This window comes from Lathyrus oleraceus, chromosome 3, assembly GCF_024323335.1.
Source record: "Lathyrus oleraceus cultivar Zhongwan6 chromosome 3, CAAS_Psat_ZW6_1.0, whole genome shotgun sequence".
Classification (NCBI taxonomy): domain Eukaryota; kingdom Viridiplantae; phylum Streptophyta; class Magnoliopsida; order Fabales; family Fabaceae; genus Lathyrus; species Lathyrus oleraceus.
The window spans coordinates 154,742,128-154,760,565 of NC_066581.1; the positions used below are offsets into that span (position 1 = coordinate 154,742,128).

The following is an 18,438-nucleotide window of genomic DNA, read 5'->3' on the forward strand; positions in this document are numbered from 1 at the left end:
AAGTTCCACCATTTTAGAACTTCAATGTGAAGTTCTAAATGGTGATGAAGATGAACTTTAGTGAGGGTGAGAGAGAATAGAAGAAAAATGGTGGAAAAATAATGGTTTATTGTGAATTTCTTTAGTTTTGTTAGTTAACCCCAAAAATGAGAAAAATAACATGTTTATATAGAATTGGTAGGTGAATGATCACCATTGGATTATGATCACCTAGGATAATGTCATGTGTACATTAATGAATTAGCATAAAACTGTGGTGGTTCTATGGTGTAGTGGTTAGCACTCTGGACTTTGTATCCAACGATCTGGGTTTGACTCCCGGTAGGACCTAATATGACTCCCGGTAGGACCTAATATGAATATTATTTTTATACCCATAGACATTTGTTAGAAAATTATCGTGGAAGTTATAATGTTAAAGAATGGAGAACTATTTATTAGATTTATGTCAACAAGTTAATAAAGAGAACTATTTAGTTGAACCGGTATTGTTAAGAATTTAGCACAAATGGATGGAACATGGAATCAAAGAGTAAACAAATAGACATGGCAATATAACCCATACCCGTGGGTACCCGCCCCGAATTTGACGTGGAAAACCCGCTTTGACTGGGTTTGGGTTTGGATTTTCCCTGATTTTAACATATGGGGACGGGGCGGGTAATGGGGAGTGTAGTACTCACCCCGAACCCGTCCCCAAACCCGCCCCGTTTATTATTATTATTATTATTATTATTATTATTATTGATATTATTATTATTATTATTGATATTATTATTATTTAAGAAAATCATATTTATTTTTAAAAACTCATAATTATATTTTTAACCTTTCCACTTTCTCATTACATTTATGGTTAGTTATACAAAATAAAGGACTTTTAAAATTCCAAAAACAATTTTAATGACTCAATTATGTTTTGTTTGTTCCATTATTCCAAAAATCTCACTATCAGAAATTCAGAATCATTGAGGTTTTCTTTTCACGTTTCACATCTCCAATTCACGATCTTGAAATCTTCATCCATATTATTTTTACTGTAAGTTTTATTCTTCTTATTTTCTTATTTTTAATTCTAAATCTTAAATCTTTATTGTGGTTGTAGAAGAATTTGATTGTTGTAAGCAATATGTTCTTCTTGATTTTCTTAATATAGTGTTTAAAAGCTTAAATATGAATTAGAAATATATGTATGGATTTTCAATATGAAGTGTAGTTCAACAAAATTATTCATACTGTAATGCAAGGTCATATGTATGACATTCTCTACTATAAATTATTTGTTTAATTATTGGTTTTATTTAACTAAAAGCTTAATTTGTAGTTTAATATCGTAGATGATTTGTTTAATTAGTTAGTGTTGATATACATTGTATTTAATTGGTTTTGTAATTTGAACAATTCAATAGGAGATAAACATGGAAAATGTTGGTAACGTTGACCCACTTATTTCACAAGATAGTGCACACCAACTAGCTCCCGGTATGGAAGAAAGTTTCAACTCTTCGCTTAATGGCCTGACACCATCGAAGGAAACAGTTGAAATACCTAATGATGAGACAATTGATAAAATGGATACATGTGATAATATAGAGGAATTGGCAGAAAAAAAGAAAGGAAAACTTAGGAGTAAGGCTTGGGATCATTTTATTAAGGTGAAAGTTAATGGCGAGGATAAGGCTCAATGTAAATATTGCAAGAAATTTCTTGGTGGAAAATCGAGCAATGGAACGAAACACTTGCTTCAACATATGGAGACATGCATTCATCGCAAAATTCATGAGAATAAGACTACAAAAGGACAAACATATATCATGCCAAAGAGCTTGCAAGGAAAGCAAGAATTAGGAGTTGGTACTTATAATGCTGAAAAATCAAGGAAAGAGCTGGCATGTGCAATAATTATGCATGAGTATCCACTTTCAATTGTAGATCATATTGGTTTTCGACGATTTGTTGCTTCTCTACAACCATTGTTTCATGTTCCTTGTAGAAATACTATTAGGAAGGAGATATTTAAAGTGTACGAGTTTGAGAAGACAATAACTTCAAAGTTATTAGATAGTCTTCAAGGAAGAGTGGTGATTACTTCAGACATGTGGACTTCAAGTAATAAAAAAAAGGGTATATGGTTGTTACTGCACATTATATTGATGGAGCTTGGAATCTGCAGAGTTGCATCTTGAGGTAATTACAATTTTTTATGTCTACTTTAAGCATAAATATAATATGTTAGCTTTATTTATTTCATATTTTGAATTTTATTATGTGTTAGGTTCATTTATATTACTGCTCCTCATTCAAGTGATAGACTTTGTGCTGCTTTAGTTAAGTGTTTAATGGACTGGAATATCGATACAAAATTGTCAACTATCACTTTAGATAATTGTAGCACGAATGATGCCGTGATAGACAAAATTAAGGAGAAATTGCATTTAAGTACTTTGTTGAGGGATGGATCTTTACTTCATATGCGTTGTTGTGCACACATATTAAATTTGATAGTAAAGGATGGTTTAGAAGTAGTGAAAGATGGAATAGAAAAGATTCGGGATAGTGTAGCTTATTGGACTGCAACTCCTAAAAGAAAAGAAAAAATTGATGGTTTAGAAGTAGTGAAAGATGGAATAGAAAAGATTCGGGATAGTGTAGCTTATTGGACTGCAACTCCTAGAAGAAAAGAAAAATTTGAGGAGACAGCTAAACAATTGCGAATTTCTTGCACTAAATCTTTAAGTTTAGATTGTTCAACTAGATGGAATTCCACTTATAAAATGCCTGACATTGCTATTTTGTATGAGGATGTATTTAGTCGGTTAAGGCTACGTGACACTCGATACACTTGTGTTCCAACTAGTTCACAATGGAAATTTGCAAGAGATGTTTGTGAAAGATTAAAGTTATTTAACAATATCACTGAAATCATTTCTGGCACTAAGTATCCCACTGCCAACATGTTTTTTCCTGAGATTTGTAAGATTAAATTGGCAATATCTGATTGGATTAACTCTTCCAATTTATTGATCAAAGAAATGGCTAACAAGATGTTACAAAAATTTGATAAATATTGGAGTGTCACCCATGATATAATGGGAATTACTAGTGTTTTGGATCCTAGATACAAAATGGAGTTACTTGAATACAATTATGAAAAATTGTATGAACAAGACTCTTTTGAGCAAGTTAAGAGGATTCAACAACTATGTTATGACTTAATTGCTGATTATCAATTGAAGTTGAACCAAGAAAATTGTGGTGACTCACCAATGTTGGAATCTAGTCGTGTGGCTAATGATGGTTTAGATGATTATGATACATATGTTCAGAAGAAAAAAAAAGCTAGAACTTCATTTGTTAAAACAGAATTGGATCATTATTTGGAAGAGGAAGTTTTACCGCGAAGTCCTGATTTTGATATTCTATTGTGGTGGAAGTTAAATGACATCAAATATCCAACACTCCAAGCAATTGCAAAAGATATTTTAGCAATTCTTATTTCTACCGTAGCTACAGAATCCGCATTCAGTACTAGCGGTCATATTTTAAGCCCGCATCGCAATCGACTTTATTGGACAACTTTAGAGGCTTTGATGTGCGCTAGAAGTTGGTTATGGAGTACTAAAAATAATGGTATGTTTTTATATTATTCTGTCAATTTTTATATATATTATGAAATGAGATATAATTATGTCTTTCATTACTCTCTATTCTTTTTTTTTTATTATTCTATGTATTTATTTTATATGTTTCCTCTCAATTGTACACGATGACTTGGATATTTGAAGATAAATTATCATTTATACAATCAAATGGTTTGAATACTGCTTTTAAATATAAAACTTGTAAATGATATATATATCAATGTTAATTTTTTCAAGTTTGGACTTTAACGGTATAATTTTGTATTTGTTAATTGATTACTATTTATATTGTATTGTGTTTCATATTTTTAGGTGGTATGAGTTCTAAGTTAAACAATGACTACACTACTTTACTCGATGAAATAGAGCCCGATGAAGAAGGTAAAAATTTCCTTTGATTTATTTATTATCAATTTCTAATATGGAGTGTGAAGTGACTTATGTATTACGGGTTTCTTCTTGCATCTATTTCTTAATTTTTATTATGAAGTGTGGAGCGATTTATTTATTACTAATTTCTTGTTAGTAACGAATTTGTTATTAGAATACAAGAGTAACTAAGTTTTGACTTGTATTATTATTTATTATTAATGTTTGTATTTTAATATGTATTTTTTGTATAGGTGAAATATTAACTAGTGGTATAAATTCCCTCTTTGAAGATGGAGAATAGCATTTAGAGAAAGAAAGAAGACAATATTGGTGTTGGCCACTTATCTATTTTTGTTAGCAATTTTCATAGACAATGATGTTGAATATTTTTAGTTATGTGGTTGTTTTGTTGGTATTTTGGAATGTAGAATATTTTTTACTATGCATTTGTTAGGATGGTAGTTTGGAATATCAATTTGTATTTTATTATTTAGTTTTTATATTTTGGATTATTTGGTTTTGTTAATATAAAATATTAATTATATGGTTAATGAATTAATACTTTTGTTTGTATTTTATTATTCGAAATATATGTTTAAAATTCTTCAAAATTGTATTTTATTTTTGTAATATAAGTTAAGATTTGTTCGGATTGGGGTAAGTTTTGGGTTCGGGGCGAATTTTGGGTTTGGGGAAGTTTTTGGGTTTGAAGTAGGTTTTGGGTTTGGGGGCGGGGCGGGGATCCCCGAACCCACTTGGGACGGGTATGGGGTTCAATTATTCATCCCCGTTGGGGATCGGGGCGGGGAACGGGGATTTATCTGGGATTCGGGTTTGGGTTTGGGGAATACAAAAACCGTCCCCGCCCCGCCCCGTTGTCATGCCTATAAACAAACATTTACCAGTACATGGGCTACCATGGCTGCCGCTATAGGGTAACGCCAAAAAAAAAGACTGAAATAATCGTCCTAAAATGGTATATGCGAGCCCGAAAAGAAAGTATTATTGTGTACAAGGAAGCAGTACATCCCTGGGTGGGGAACAGATAGTTCAAGATCAAAGAAGGATAATATCTTGGATCCAAGAAGATATAAACTCTAAATCGAAGAGCAAGGTGGTGTTTAAACCCAAAAAGACTAAATTAAATGTTTAGGGGTATGACCCAAACAACTCTCGATTAATGAGGTGGACTACCGCTATATCGTCCTAAATTGATGTACAAGGAGTCAAAGGAGAATCATGGTTAACCTCAAAAAGATGGCATTCATTGATGAATGAAGAATGATTAATTAATAAATAGGGTAGCTCGCAAAGAAACTGGGTTCTCCTGCCTACGTATCCTTATAGTGCAATAAAGAAATTTGGGCTTTCGTAGTTCAGCCCACTAGGGTTGAAAGCAAGATGATTGGGGTGGCAAAAGAATATGATTGAAGAATGGAGTAGACTTGATAGTTATTGGATAAGAACCACACTAAAGTCTATGAGTAAATGTGGATACGAGAAGCAACGGGCTAAACATCTTGCACCCAAGGATATCCAGAATGAGTGTAGGAAAGCTCCAGTCTCATTCCTTCTTTACTACTTAAAGCTCGTGGCATGTAATTCTCACCTTAACTTTCAAGTTACTGGAGGGGAATCTTTATGGTTGTTTCTTGTAATGATAATGACCTTATCAATCTTTCGATTCAAATTGCACCAAAGTCTATGAATGGAGGTGAATATGATGAGCAACTGGGTCAAGCGTCCCATACCCAAAGACATTCAGAATGGGGGTAAGATTTCTGCTGTCTCATTCCTTCTCCATTTCTTAAGGCCCATGTCATACAACTTGAATCATGATTGATAAGTTGTTGATATAGTCATTTGCATTACTTTGTTAAGAGAGAGAGGCTTATAAATTGTATGATTTGAATTGACCTAAAGTCTATGAATAAATGTGAATACAATGAGCATTGCACCATTCATCCCATATCCAAAGATATTCAGAATAGGGGAAGGAATTCTCCAGTCCCATTACTTCTCTATTACTTAAGGCTTGTGCCACATCATTCTAGCTTTGATTTGACAAGCTCTTGAAGATGCCACCTTTGATGTGCTTGTATTATCCACTGCTTGGTATGACTGAGGATTCCTTGATTGAAAATCTTGACTTGAGGACTCGAGCTCCATAACTTAGAGAAAGAATCTTATTAGGTGACCAAAGGTCTTTTGGTCACTCAAATTAGACCGTGGGATTATACAATATCAAATGATTTAATTGATCAAAATTGCTTTTGATCAATTTGAGTCGGAGGGTTTGAAATAATTTGAAAAACTAGGTTAAAACCTAATCCAACAGTTATAAATTAATCAAATTATCCTAAGGGATCATGCTATTGGTCATGGCTTGATTAAAAAATCTATGTCAAGTTCTAATCCTAACGGAACATGCATTTGTTAGTCAAAAACTAGATTAAAACTATTTAAAATGCTAAGTCAAAATTTAATCCTAAAGAAACATGAATTTAAAATGGTAAAATAAGTCCTTTAAGGGGCAAAATGGTCATTTCATATGAATATTCAATTTAAGGATAAAATTAAATCCTAATCAACATCCTGACTAAAATCTAAAAATTAATCAAGTTCTAAGAAAAGTAGTTTAATCAAATCAAAGAAACCTAATTATTTTTAAAAATCTAACTAAACTAAAAAATAACAATTAATATTTTAATTAATCCTAATTTTTATTCTACTTAAATATCCTAATTCTAATTAGTCATAAAAATCTAACTTAATTAAACTAATCCTAAAAAACTCTAAATGGCCTAATTAATAAAAATAAAACTAAACAAAAAACAACAAAATGAATCAAGAATAAAAGGAATAATGAGCTCAGATTGGGGGTGTAAGAAGCAATTAAAATAAGGCCGAATGACCCAAAAGACCCACATAATCAATTTTGTGTTATTCCTGTTTTGTCTTATATGTTATTTTGTCTTACATGTCATGTTGAACCAGTCATACTGTGACACATGGCACTGTCTAGAAAAGTGAAAAAAAGGAAAAAGAGAAAGGACACGTCACGATTCCGGGAGTTTTGAGTTTAATCAATAATTGTTCATTAATTAATTACACACAATCTTGAATTTTGATATACTAAAAATTAATAAATCAAAAAATTAATATGCAAATTATATATCACCGAACTCGATTTTTCGCAAGGAATCTAAATATGCGATCGAATTTTGCAAATGAGCCACGAATTTTGAAGAATAGGGTGAAAATGTGAAAAACAAAGTATGTAAATAATCGATCGATTCACATTCGTTATAATGATTTGTGAAAAAGTAATCACATATTCAGAATCGTGACGAAAAATCGCTTCTAATGATATATTCATATGTAATTAACGGTTAAGAATTAAAAATTCACTATTTTTAAGTTTATGTGTTTTATACAATATAAATGTTTATTTAATAAGCAACATTCAAAACAGTAACTAAAATTAATCAACAAGCAAAAATCCAATAATTCATGGCAAAAGTGTGGAAGAGATAAAAGATTACCAACGGAGTGGAGATTTGCTCCGGTTAGTGTTGAAAATCGAAGCGTAAAAAAGAAACCTGGAGAAATTCAAAAATAAGCTCCATTAATCCAATTAACTTTCAAGCTTTGATAATTATTCTTGATGATGAATGAATATAGAAGATGAATCATGAATATATAATATTGATGAATAAGCTTGAATTGATGAATCTTGGATGATGATTGTTGATTGTTGATAAATCTTGATAAACTTTTGATGGTGATTGTTGTAGAAATTATTGATGTATAATTTTTGATGATAATGCTTGAATTGTTGATTGATAATTGTTGATGATAATATAGAAATTGTTGATGGCTAAGTTCCACCATTTTAGAACTTCAATGTGAAGTTCTAAATGGTGATGAAGATGAACTTTAGTGAGGGTGAGAGAGAATAGAAGAAAAATGGTGGAAAAATAATGGTTAATTGTGAATTTCTTTAGTTTGGTTAGTTAACCCCAAAAATGAGAAAAATAACATGTTTATATAGAATTGGTAGGTGAATGATCACCATTGGATTATGATCACCTTGGATAATGTCATGTGTACATTAATGAATTAGCATAAAACTGTGGTGGTTCTATGGTGTAGTGGTTAGCACTTTGGACTTTGAATCCAACGACCAGGGTTTGACTCCCGGTGGGACCTAATATGATCATATTTTTATACCCATAGACATTTGTTAGAAAATTATTGTGGAAGTCATAATGTTAAAGAATGACATTTGTTAGAAAATTATCGTGGAAGTCATAATGTTAAAGAATGGAGAACTATTTATTAGATTTATGTCAACAAGTTAATAAAGAGAACTATTTTTTTGAACCGATATTGTTAAGAATTTATCACAAATGGATGGAACATGGAATCAAAGAGTAAACAAATAGACATGGCAATATAACCCATACCCGCAGGTACCCGTCCGAACCCGCCCCGAATTTGACGGGGAAAACCCGCTTTGACTGGGTTTGGGTTTGGATTTTCCCTGATTTTAACATATGGGGACGGGGCGGGTAATGGGGAGTGTAGTACCCACCCCGAACCCGTCCCCAAACCCGCCCCGTTTATTATTATTATTATTATTATTATTATTATTGATATTATTATTATTATTATTGATATTATTATTATTTAAGAAAATCATATTTATTTTTAAAAAGTCATAATTATATTTTTAACCTTTCCACTTTCTCATTACATTTATGGTTAGTTATACAAAATAAAGGACTTTTAAAATTCCAAAAACAATTTTAATGACTCAATTATGTTTTGTCTATTCCATTATTCCAAAAATCTCACTATCAGAATTTCAGAATCATTGAGGTTTTCTTTTCACGTTTCACATCTCCAATTTACGATCTTGAAATCTTCATCAATATTATTTTTACTGTAAGTTTTATTCTTCTTATTTTCTTATTTTTAATTCTAAATCTTAAATCTTTATTGTGGTTGTAGAAGAATTTGATTGTTGTAAGCAATATGTTCTTCTTGATTTTCTTAATATAGTGTTTAAAAGCTTAAATATGAATTAGAAATATATGTATGGATTTTCAATATGAATTGTAGTTCAACAAAATTATTCATACTGTAATGCAAGGTCATATGTATGACATTATCTACTGTAAATTATTTGTTTAATTATTGGTTTTATTTAACTAAAAGCTTAATTTGTAGTTTAATATCGTAGATGATTTGTTTAATTAGTTAGTGTTGATATACATTGTATTTAATTGGTTTTGTAATTTGAACAATTCAATAGGAGATAAACATGGAAAATGTTGGTAACGTTGACCCACTTATTTCACAAGATAGTGCACACCAACTAGCTCCTGGTATGGAAGAAAGTTTCAACTCTTCGCTTAATGGCCTGATACCATCGAAGGAAACAGTTGAAATACCTAATGATGAGACAATTGATAAAATGGATACATGTGATAATATAGAGGAATTGGCAGAAAAAAAGAAAGGAAAACTTAGGAGTAAGGCTTGGGATCATTTTATTAAGGTGAAAGTTAATGGCGAGGATAAGGCTCAATGTAAATATTGCAAGAAATTTCTTGGTGGAAAATCGAGCAATGGAACGAAACACTTGCTTCAACATATGGAGACATGCATTCATCGCAAAATTCATGAGAATAAGACTACAAAAGGACAAACATATATCATGCCAAAGAGCTTGCAAGGAAAGCAAGAATTAGGAGTTGGTACTTATAATGCTGAAAAATCAAGGAAAGAGCTGGCATGTGCAATAATTATGCATGAGTATCCACTTTCAATTGTAGATCATATTGGTTTTCGATGATTTGTTGCTTCTCTACAACCATTGTGTTGGTGTAAGCCCTAGAGGCCAATACTTTTGGTACTTGTATCGAATAATAAAAGGCTTTTTCTTTATTATGTTTGATTAATAAAGTCCCTGGAATAGATAGTCCGTTTAATGTATTAAGTGTGACTTAATCATGAGAACACATTAAACATAAGGACACTATTCTTAAAGTATCCGTAGTCGAGCTTTAGTGTGAAGTGGGATAACATTAAAGCATTAAGACTATTATGTTTGTAGACTGATGATCACATCTCATGGATCATGGATAAAGAGTTATCAAGTCTTAAACATAGGTATGAATATTAGAAGTAATATTTATACCGGATTGACCCGCTATGAGAATACTATATAGAAAGTTATGCAAAGTGTCATAAGTTATTCTCATGGTGATAATGGTGTATACCACTCTTCGACCTGAAACCACTATGGATCCTAGATGTAGTGTCGAGTGCTTTATTGCTGATCCAACGTTGTCCGTAACTGGATAACCATAAAGACAGTTGATGGGTACTCCACGAATCATGCTGAGGGACATGAGTGACCTAGATGGAATTTGCCCATCCTGCATAACAGGATAAATGTCTATGGGCCCAATATTGAACTGGACAAGGATGACACGGTCTATGCCTTGTGTTCAATATAGACATAAGGGCAAAAGGGTAATTATACACATAAGTATTATCACATAAGGTTTTGTCAGATCACATGACATTTTCGTGTCTTGGGTAGCAGTGATGTGTTGCTAGATACCGCTCACTGTTTATTATGTTAAATGCGTGATTTAATATAATTGCCAACGTCATGAAAACCTACAGGGTCACACACAAAGGACGGATTGATGAGAGATAGAGTAACTAAGGAATACCGTAAGGTACGGTGCCCTTAAGTGAATTATAGAACATCGTAAGGTACGGTGTACTTGAGTAGAATACAAAATATGGTAAGGTACCATGGGCTTAAGTGATTTTGGGCATATTATAAGATATGGGCCAAAATACACTTAAGTGGGCTTTTTAGCTTGAAGCCCACACAAGTGGTTCTATAAATAGAACCCTTGTGCAGAAGCATTCATAGCGGTTGCATTATTTTCGTTTTCTCTCTCTCTATCTCTCTCTCTCTCTCTCTCTCTCACACACACACACACACACACACTCAAAGCCTTCATTCGTACCAGCTAGCACTGAGATTGAAGGAATCCGTTCGTGTGGACTGAGTAGAGACGTTGTCATCGTTCAACGTTCGTGATCACTTCGTGGATCTGCATCAAAGGTTTTGATCGTCACAAGAGATCTGCACCAAAGGTTTCAATCGTCACAAGAGGTAAATATTCTATCACGGATCATGACCATTCGTAAGGATCTCTAAAGGAGAAAATTTTAATCTCCGCTGCGTTTTGGACCGCAATTCTCCTTCAGTGGTATCAGAGCCACTTACGAAACCATGAATCGGATAGGTGTTTAATTTCTGTATTAATATGATTAAAAGACAGAATGAATCAATTAATTAAACGGGTAATTAAAATTTGGCATCATGAGTGTACGAGTTGGATGATTGATGTTGACTATGCTTCGGTACCGACATTAGTATGGTGAAGCAGCGATACATCGATCGTCCATAGGTTACGCAATTGAGACCGATCAACTTGTATATGATATAAGTAATCCTAATGCAAAGTACGGTATATATGATATATTGTTTCTGTTTCGTTCATTCAAACACTAAATGATTGTTTTCCTTTGAGCGATCAATGGTCATTTGCTTCGGAATCCGACATTAGTATGGTGAAGCAATGACCTGTTGATCAATCATACTGAATCAACAATCGAGGTGTGTTTGACGGTCTGAAATTGGAGCATTAGGGTTGGTGACGGCGCAAGGGTTGTGCCGTCAAGGAGTTGTGAATTTAGGGCTTTTTGGAAGAGGTCTGTAGACTGTTTCAAAGTTCCGTTATTATGGCCGCGTGACGTTCGTCACGAGCTTGTGACGAGCGTAACAAACTGGCTGTGACGGTCGTAACGTGCCCTGTGACGGTCGTCACACTCACATGGCCTATGACGGTCGTAACGTGCTTTGTGACGGTCGTCACACTCACATGGCCTGTGACGGTCGTAACGTCACAGGCCATGTGGATACGAGAAGCAACGGGCTAAACATCTTGCACCCAAGGATATCCAGAATGAGTGTAGGAAAGCTCCAGTCTCATTCCTTCTTTACTACTTAAAGCTCGTGGCATGTAATTCTCACCTTAACTTTCAAGTTACTAGAGGGGAATCTTTATGGTTGTTTCTTGTAATGATAATGACCTTATCAATCTTTCGATTCAAATTGCACCAAAGTCTATGAATGGAGGTGAATACGATGAGCAACTGGGTCAAGCGTCCCATACCCAAAGACATTCAGAATGGGGGTAAGATTTCTGCTGTCTCATTCCTTCTCCATTTCTTAAGGCCCATGTCATACAACTTGAATCATGATTGATAAGTTGTTGATATAGTCATTTGCATTACTTTGTTAAGAGAGAGAGGCTTATAAATTATATGATTTGAATTGACCTTAAGTCTATGAATAAAGGTGAATACAATGAGCATTGCATCATTCATCCCATATCTAAAGATATTCAGAATGGGGGAAGGAATTCTCTAGTCCCATTACTTCTCTATTACTTAAGGCTCGTGCCACAACATTCTAGCTTTGATTTGACAAGCTCTTGAAGATGCCACCTTTGATGTGCTTGTATTATCCACTGCTTGGTATGACTGAGGATTCCTTGATTGAAAATCTTGACTTGAGGACTCGAGCTCCATAACTTAGAGAAAAAATCTTATTAAGTGACCAAAGGTCTTTTGGTCACTCAAATTAGACCGTGGGATTATACAATATCAAATGATTTAATTGATCAAAATTGCTTTTGATCAATTTGAGTCGGAGGGTTTGAAATAATTTGAAAAACTAGGTTAAGACCTAATCCAACAGTTATAAATTAATCAAATTATCCTAAGGGATCATGCAATTGGTCATGGCTTGATTAAAAAATCTATGTCAAGTTCTAATCCTAACGGAACATGCATTTGTTAGTCAAAAACTAGATTAAAACTATTTAAAATGCTAAGTCAAAATTTAATCCTAAAGGAACATGCATTTAAAATGGTAAAATAAGTCCTTTAAGGGGCAAAATGGTCATTTCATATGAATATTTAATTTAAGGATAAAATTAAATCCTAATCAATATCCTAACTAAAATCTAAAAATTAATCAAGTTCTAAGAAAAGTATTTTAATCAAATCAAAGAGACCTAATTATTTTTAAAAATCTAACTAAACTAAAAAATAACAATTAATATTTTAATAAATCCTAATTTTTATTCTAATTAAATATCCTAATTCTAATTAGTCATAAAAATCTAACTTAATTAAACTAATCCTAAAAAACTCTAAATGGCCTAATTAATAAAAATAAAACTAAACAAGAAACAACAGAATGAATCAAGAATAAAAGGAATAATGAGCTCAGATTGGGGGTGTAAGAAGCAATTAAAATATGGTTGAATGACCCAAAAGACCCACATAATCAGTTTTGTGTTATTCCTGTTTTGTCTTATATGTTATTTTGTCTTACATGTCATGTTGAACCAGTCATACTGTGACACGTGGCACTGTCTAGAAAAGTGAAAAAAAGGAAAAAGAGAAAGGACACGTCACGATTCCGGGAGTTTTGAGTTTAATCAATAATTGTTCATTAATTAATTACACACAATCTTGAATTTTGATATACTAAAAATTAATAAATCAAAAAATTAATATGAAAATTATATATCACCGAACTCGATTTTTCGCAAGGAATCTAAATATGCGATCGAATTTTGCAAATGAGCCACGAATTTTGAAGAATAGGGTGAAAATGTGAAAAACAAAGTATGTAAATAATCGATCGATTCACATTCGTTATAATGATTTGTGAAAAAGTAATCACATATTCAGAATCGTGACGAAAAATCGCTTCTAATGATATATTCATATGTAATTAACGGTTAAGAATTAAAAATTCACTATTTTTAAGTTTATGTGTTTTATACAATATAAATGTTTATTTAATAAGCAACATTCAAAACAGAAACTAAAATTAATCAACAAGCAAAAATCCAATAATTCATGGCAAAAATATGGAAGAGATAAAAGATTACCAACGGAGTGGAGATTTGCTCTGGTTAGTGTCGAAAATCGAAGCGTCAAAAAGAAACCTGGAGAAATTCAAAAATAAGCTCCATTAATCCAATTAACTTTCAAGCTTTGATAATTATTCTTGATGATGAATGAATATAGAAGATGAATCATGAAATATATAATATTGATGAATAAGCTTGAATTGATGAATCTTGGATGATGATTGTTGATAAATATTGATAAACTTTTGATGGTGATTGTTGTAGAAATTATTGATGTATAATTTTTGATGATAATGCTTGAATTGTTGATTGATAATTGTTGATGATAATATAGAAATTGTTGATGGCTAAGTTCCACCATTTTAGAACTTCAATGTGAAGTTCTAAATGGTGATGAAGATGAACTTTAGTGAGGGTGAGAGAGAAGATGAATATTGAGAGAGAATAAAAGAAAAATGGTGGAAAAATAATGGTTAATTGTGAATTTCTTTGGTTTGGTTAGTTAACCCCAAAAATGAGAAAAATAACATGTTTATATAGAATTGGTAGGTGAATGATCACCATTGGATTATGATCACCTTGGATAATGTCATGTGTACATTAATGAATTAGCATAAAACTGTGGTGGTTCTATGGTGTAGTGGTTAGCACTTTGGACTTTGAATCCAGCGACCTGGGTTCGACTCCCGGTAGGACCTAATATGAATATTATTTTTATACCCATAGACATTTGTTAGAAAATTATCGTGGAAGTCATAATGTTAAAGAATGGAGAACTATTTATTAGATTTATGTCAACAAGTTAATAAAGAGAACTATTTTGTTGAACCGGTATTGTTAAGAATTTAGCACAAATGGATGGAACTTGGAATCAAAGAGTAAACAAACATTTACCAGTACATGGTCTACCATGGCTGCCGCTATAGGGTAACGCCAAAAAAAAAGACTGAAATAATCGTCCTAAAAGGGTATATGCGAGCCCGAAAAGAAAGTATTATTGTGTACAAGGAAGCAGTACATCCCTGGGTGGGGAACAAATAGTTCAAGATCAAAGAAGGATAATATCTTGGATACAAGAAGATATAAACTTTAAATCGAAGAGCAAGGTGGTGTTTAAACCCAAAAAGACTAAATTAAATGTTTGGGGGTATGACCCAAACAACTCTCGATTGATGAGGTGGACTACCGCTATATCGTCCTAAATTGATGTACAAGGAGTCAAAGGAGAATCATGGTTAACCTCAAAAAGATGGCATTCATTGATGAATGAAGAATGATTAATTAATAAATAGGGTAGCTCGCAAAGAAACTGGGTTCTCCTGCCTACGTATCCTTATAGTGCAATAAAGAAATTTGGGCTTTCGTAGTTCATCCCACTATTTTGTTGAACCGGTATTGTTAAGAATTTAGCACAAATGGATGGAACTTGGAATCAAAGAGTAAACAAACATTTACCAGTACATGGTCTACCATGGCTGCCGCTATAGGGTAACGCCAAAAAAAAAGACTGAAATAATCGTCCTAAAAGGGTATATGCGAGCCCGAAAAGAAAGTATTATTGTGTACAAGGAAGCAGTACATCCCTGGGTGGGGAACAAATAGTTCAAGATCAAAGAAGGATAATATCTTGGATCCAAGAAGATATAAACTTTAAATCGAAGAGCAAGGTGGTGTTTAAACCCAAAAAGACTAAATTATATGTTTGGGGGTATGACCCAAACAACTCTCGATTGATGAGGTGGACTACCGCTATATCGTCCTAAATTGATGTACAAGGAGTCAAAGGAGAATCATGGTTAACCTCAAAAAGATGGCATTCATTGATGAATGAAGAATGATTAATTAATAAATAGGGTAGCTCGCAAAGAAACTGGGTTCTCCTGCCTACGTATCCTTATAGTGCAATAAAGAAATTTGGGCTTTCGTAGTTCATCCCACTAGGGTTGAAAGCAAGATGATTGGGGAGGCAAAAGAATATGATTGAAGAATGGAGTAGACTTGATAGTTATTGGATAAGAACCACACTAAAGTCTATGAGTAAATGTGGATACGAGAAGCAACGGGATAAACATCTTGCACCCAAGGATATCCAGAATGAGTGTAGGAAAGCTCCAGTCTCATTCCTTCTTTACTACTTAAAGCTCGTGGCATGTAATTCTCACCTTAACTTTCAAGTTACTGGAGGGGAATCTTTATGGTTGTTTCTTGTAATGATAATGACCTTATCAATCTTTCGATTCAAATTGCACCAAAGTCTATGAATGGAGGTGAATACGATGAGCAACTGGGTCAAGCGTCCCATACCCAAAGACATTCAGAATGGGGGTAAGATTTCTGATGTCTCATTCCTTCTCCATTTCTTAAGGCCCATGTCATACAACTTGAATCATGATTGATAAGTTGTTGATATAGTCCTTTGCATTACTTTGTTAAGAGAGAGAGGCTTATAAATTGTATGATTTGAATTGACCTAAAGTCTATGAATAAAGGTGAATACAATGAGCATTGCATCATTCATCCCATATCTAAAGATATTCAGAATGGGGGAAGGAATTCTCTAGTCCCATTACTTCTCTATTACTTAAGGCTCGTGCCACATCATTCTAGCTTTGATTTGACAAGCTCTTAAAGATGCCACCTTTGATGTGCTTGTATTATCCACTGCTTGGTATGACTGAGGATTCCTTGATTGAAAATCTTGACTTGAGGACTCGAGCTCCATAACTTAGAGAAAAAATCTTATTAAGTGACCAAAGGTCTTTTGGTCACTCAAATTAGACCGTGGGATTATACAATATCAAATGATTTAATTAATCAAAATTGCTTTTGATCAATTTGAGTCGGAGGGTTTGAAATAATTTGAAAAACTAGGTTAAGACCTAATCCAACAGTTATAAATTAATCAAATTATCCTAAGGGATCATGCAATTGGTCATGGCTTGATTAAAAAATCTATGTCAAGTTCTAATCCTAACGGAACATGCATTTGTTAGTCAAAAACTAGATTAAAACTATTTAAAATGCTAAGTCAAAATTTAATCCTAAAGGAACATGCATTTAAAATGGTAAAATAAATCCTTTAAGGGGCAAAATGGTCATTTCATATGAATATTCAATTTAAGGATAAAATTAAATCCTAATCAACATCCTGACTAAAATCTAAAAATTAATCAAGTTCTAAGAAAAGTAGTTTAATCAAATCAAAGAAACCTAATTATTTTTAAAAATCTAACTAAATTAAAAAATAACAATTAATATTTTAATTAATCCTAATTTTTATTCTACTTAAATATCCTAATTCTAATTAGTCATAAAAATTTAACTTAATTAAACTAATCCTAAAAAACTCTAAATGGCCTAATTAATAAAAATAAAACTAAACAAAAAACAACAGAATGAATCAAGAATAAAAGGAATAATGAGCTCAGATTGGGGGTGTAAGAAGCAATTAAAATAAGGCCGAATGACCCAAAAGACCCACATAATCAATTTTGTGTTATTCCTGTTTTGTCTTATATGTTATTTTTGTTAGACTATGGCACGGATCTAGAAGGGGGGGTTGAATAGATCCCAGTTAAAAACTTGAGTCGGCGCTACCAATTTAGAAGAAAAATTGGTTTTAAAATTGTTTTAGGAGCGGAAGCGACCGAGGAAAATTTAGTCTAAAACGAACCGTTATTGGAAAACCGGATATGCGTTAAGCTAATGGATAAGAGATAAAACGAGATTCAATTCACTACACAAGTTGCACAATCAATGATAGAGTTCACTTACTAGCAAGCCTAGTTCCAATGAGCCAAAATACCAAATTAAAACTCAGTGCAAACTTAAGGCAACTTTGGCTTAGGCAATTTTACAAACACTTGGTGTGCATAAACACTCCAAGTGATATTTGAGTTGAGTAAGTAAGTCAATTTATCCTAGTACAATATGTTATTGTACTTAGTATTCCAACAGCAGTTTTAATCACTTACTCAACTTATATCAAAGTTTGGTGAAAAATTGCTTAAACTAAAATCACTTAAATTTTAAGCTGAAAAACAGATTATGCAGAAAATTAAAGGAGACGGAGATTTGGTGAGGCAGTTCCCCCGCCGTCCTCGCTTCGGGGTACGTCTGCCCTCAATTCTAAAAATAGAATTGAGATGATTTAATTAAACATCACCTGTGAACTTTAACCGTTTATACAAGGATTGCAAAGCAAGTAAACACAGAATTTCCAATGTGTTGAATGATGCTTCCTATCCTTGCTCCTTGATTCAAGATGAATCAAGACCTTCGATCGTTGTTGCTAGACCTCCGATTCCAGCCCCTTTGTTGAAGAGTCTTCCGTTCTTCAAACCCTCGGCCCGGCTGATCTCAAACACAACGAGTCG

The 18,438-nt window shown here is 33.0% G+C and overlaps 2 non-coding genes across 2 annotated transcripts; both read left to right on the forward strand.

The window, feature by feature from the left end:
- The first annotated feature begins 8,153 nt into the window (after positions 1–8,153).
- On the forward strand, positions 8,154–8,225 carry TRNAQ-UUG (transfer RNA glutamine (anticodon UUG)). The gene has a single exon. It is a non-coding gene; the product is annotated as a tRNA-Gln (tRNA).
- A 6,463-nt stretch (positions 8,226–14,688) lies between these two features.
- On the forward strand, positions 14,689–14,760 carry TRNAQ-UUG (transfer RNA glutamine (anticodon UUG)). Its single transcript has one exon. It is a non-coding gene; the product is annotated as a tRNA-Gln (tRNA).
- The last annotated feature ends 3,678 nt before the right edge of the window (positions 14,761–18,438 follow it).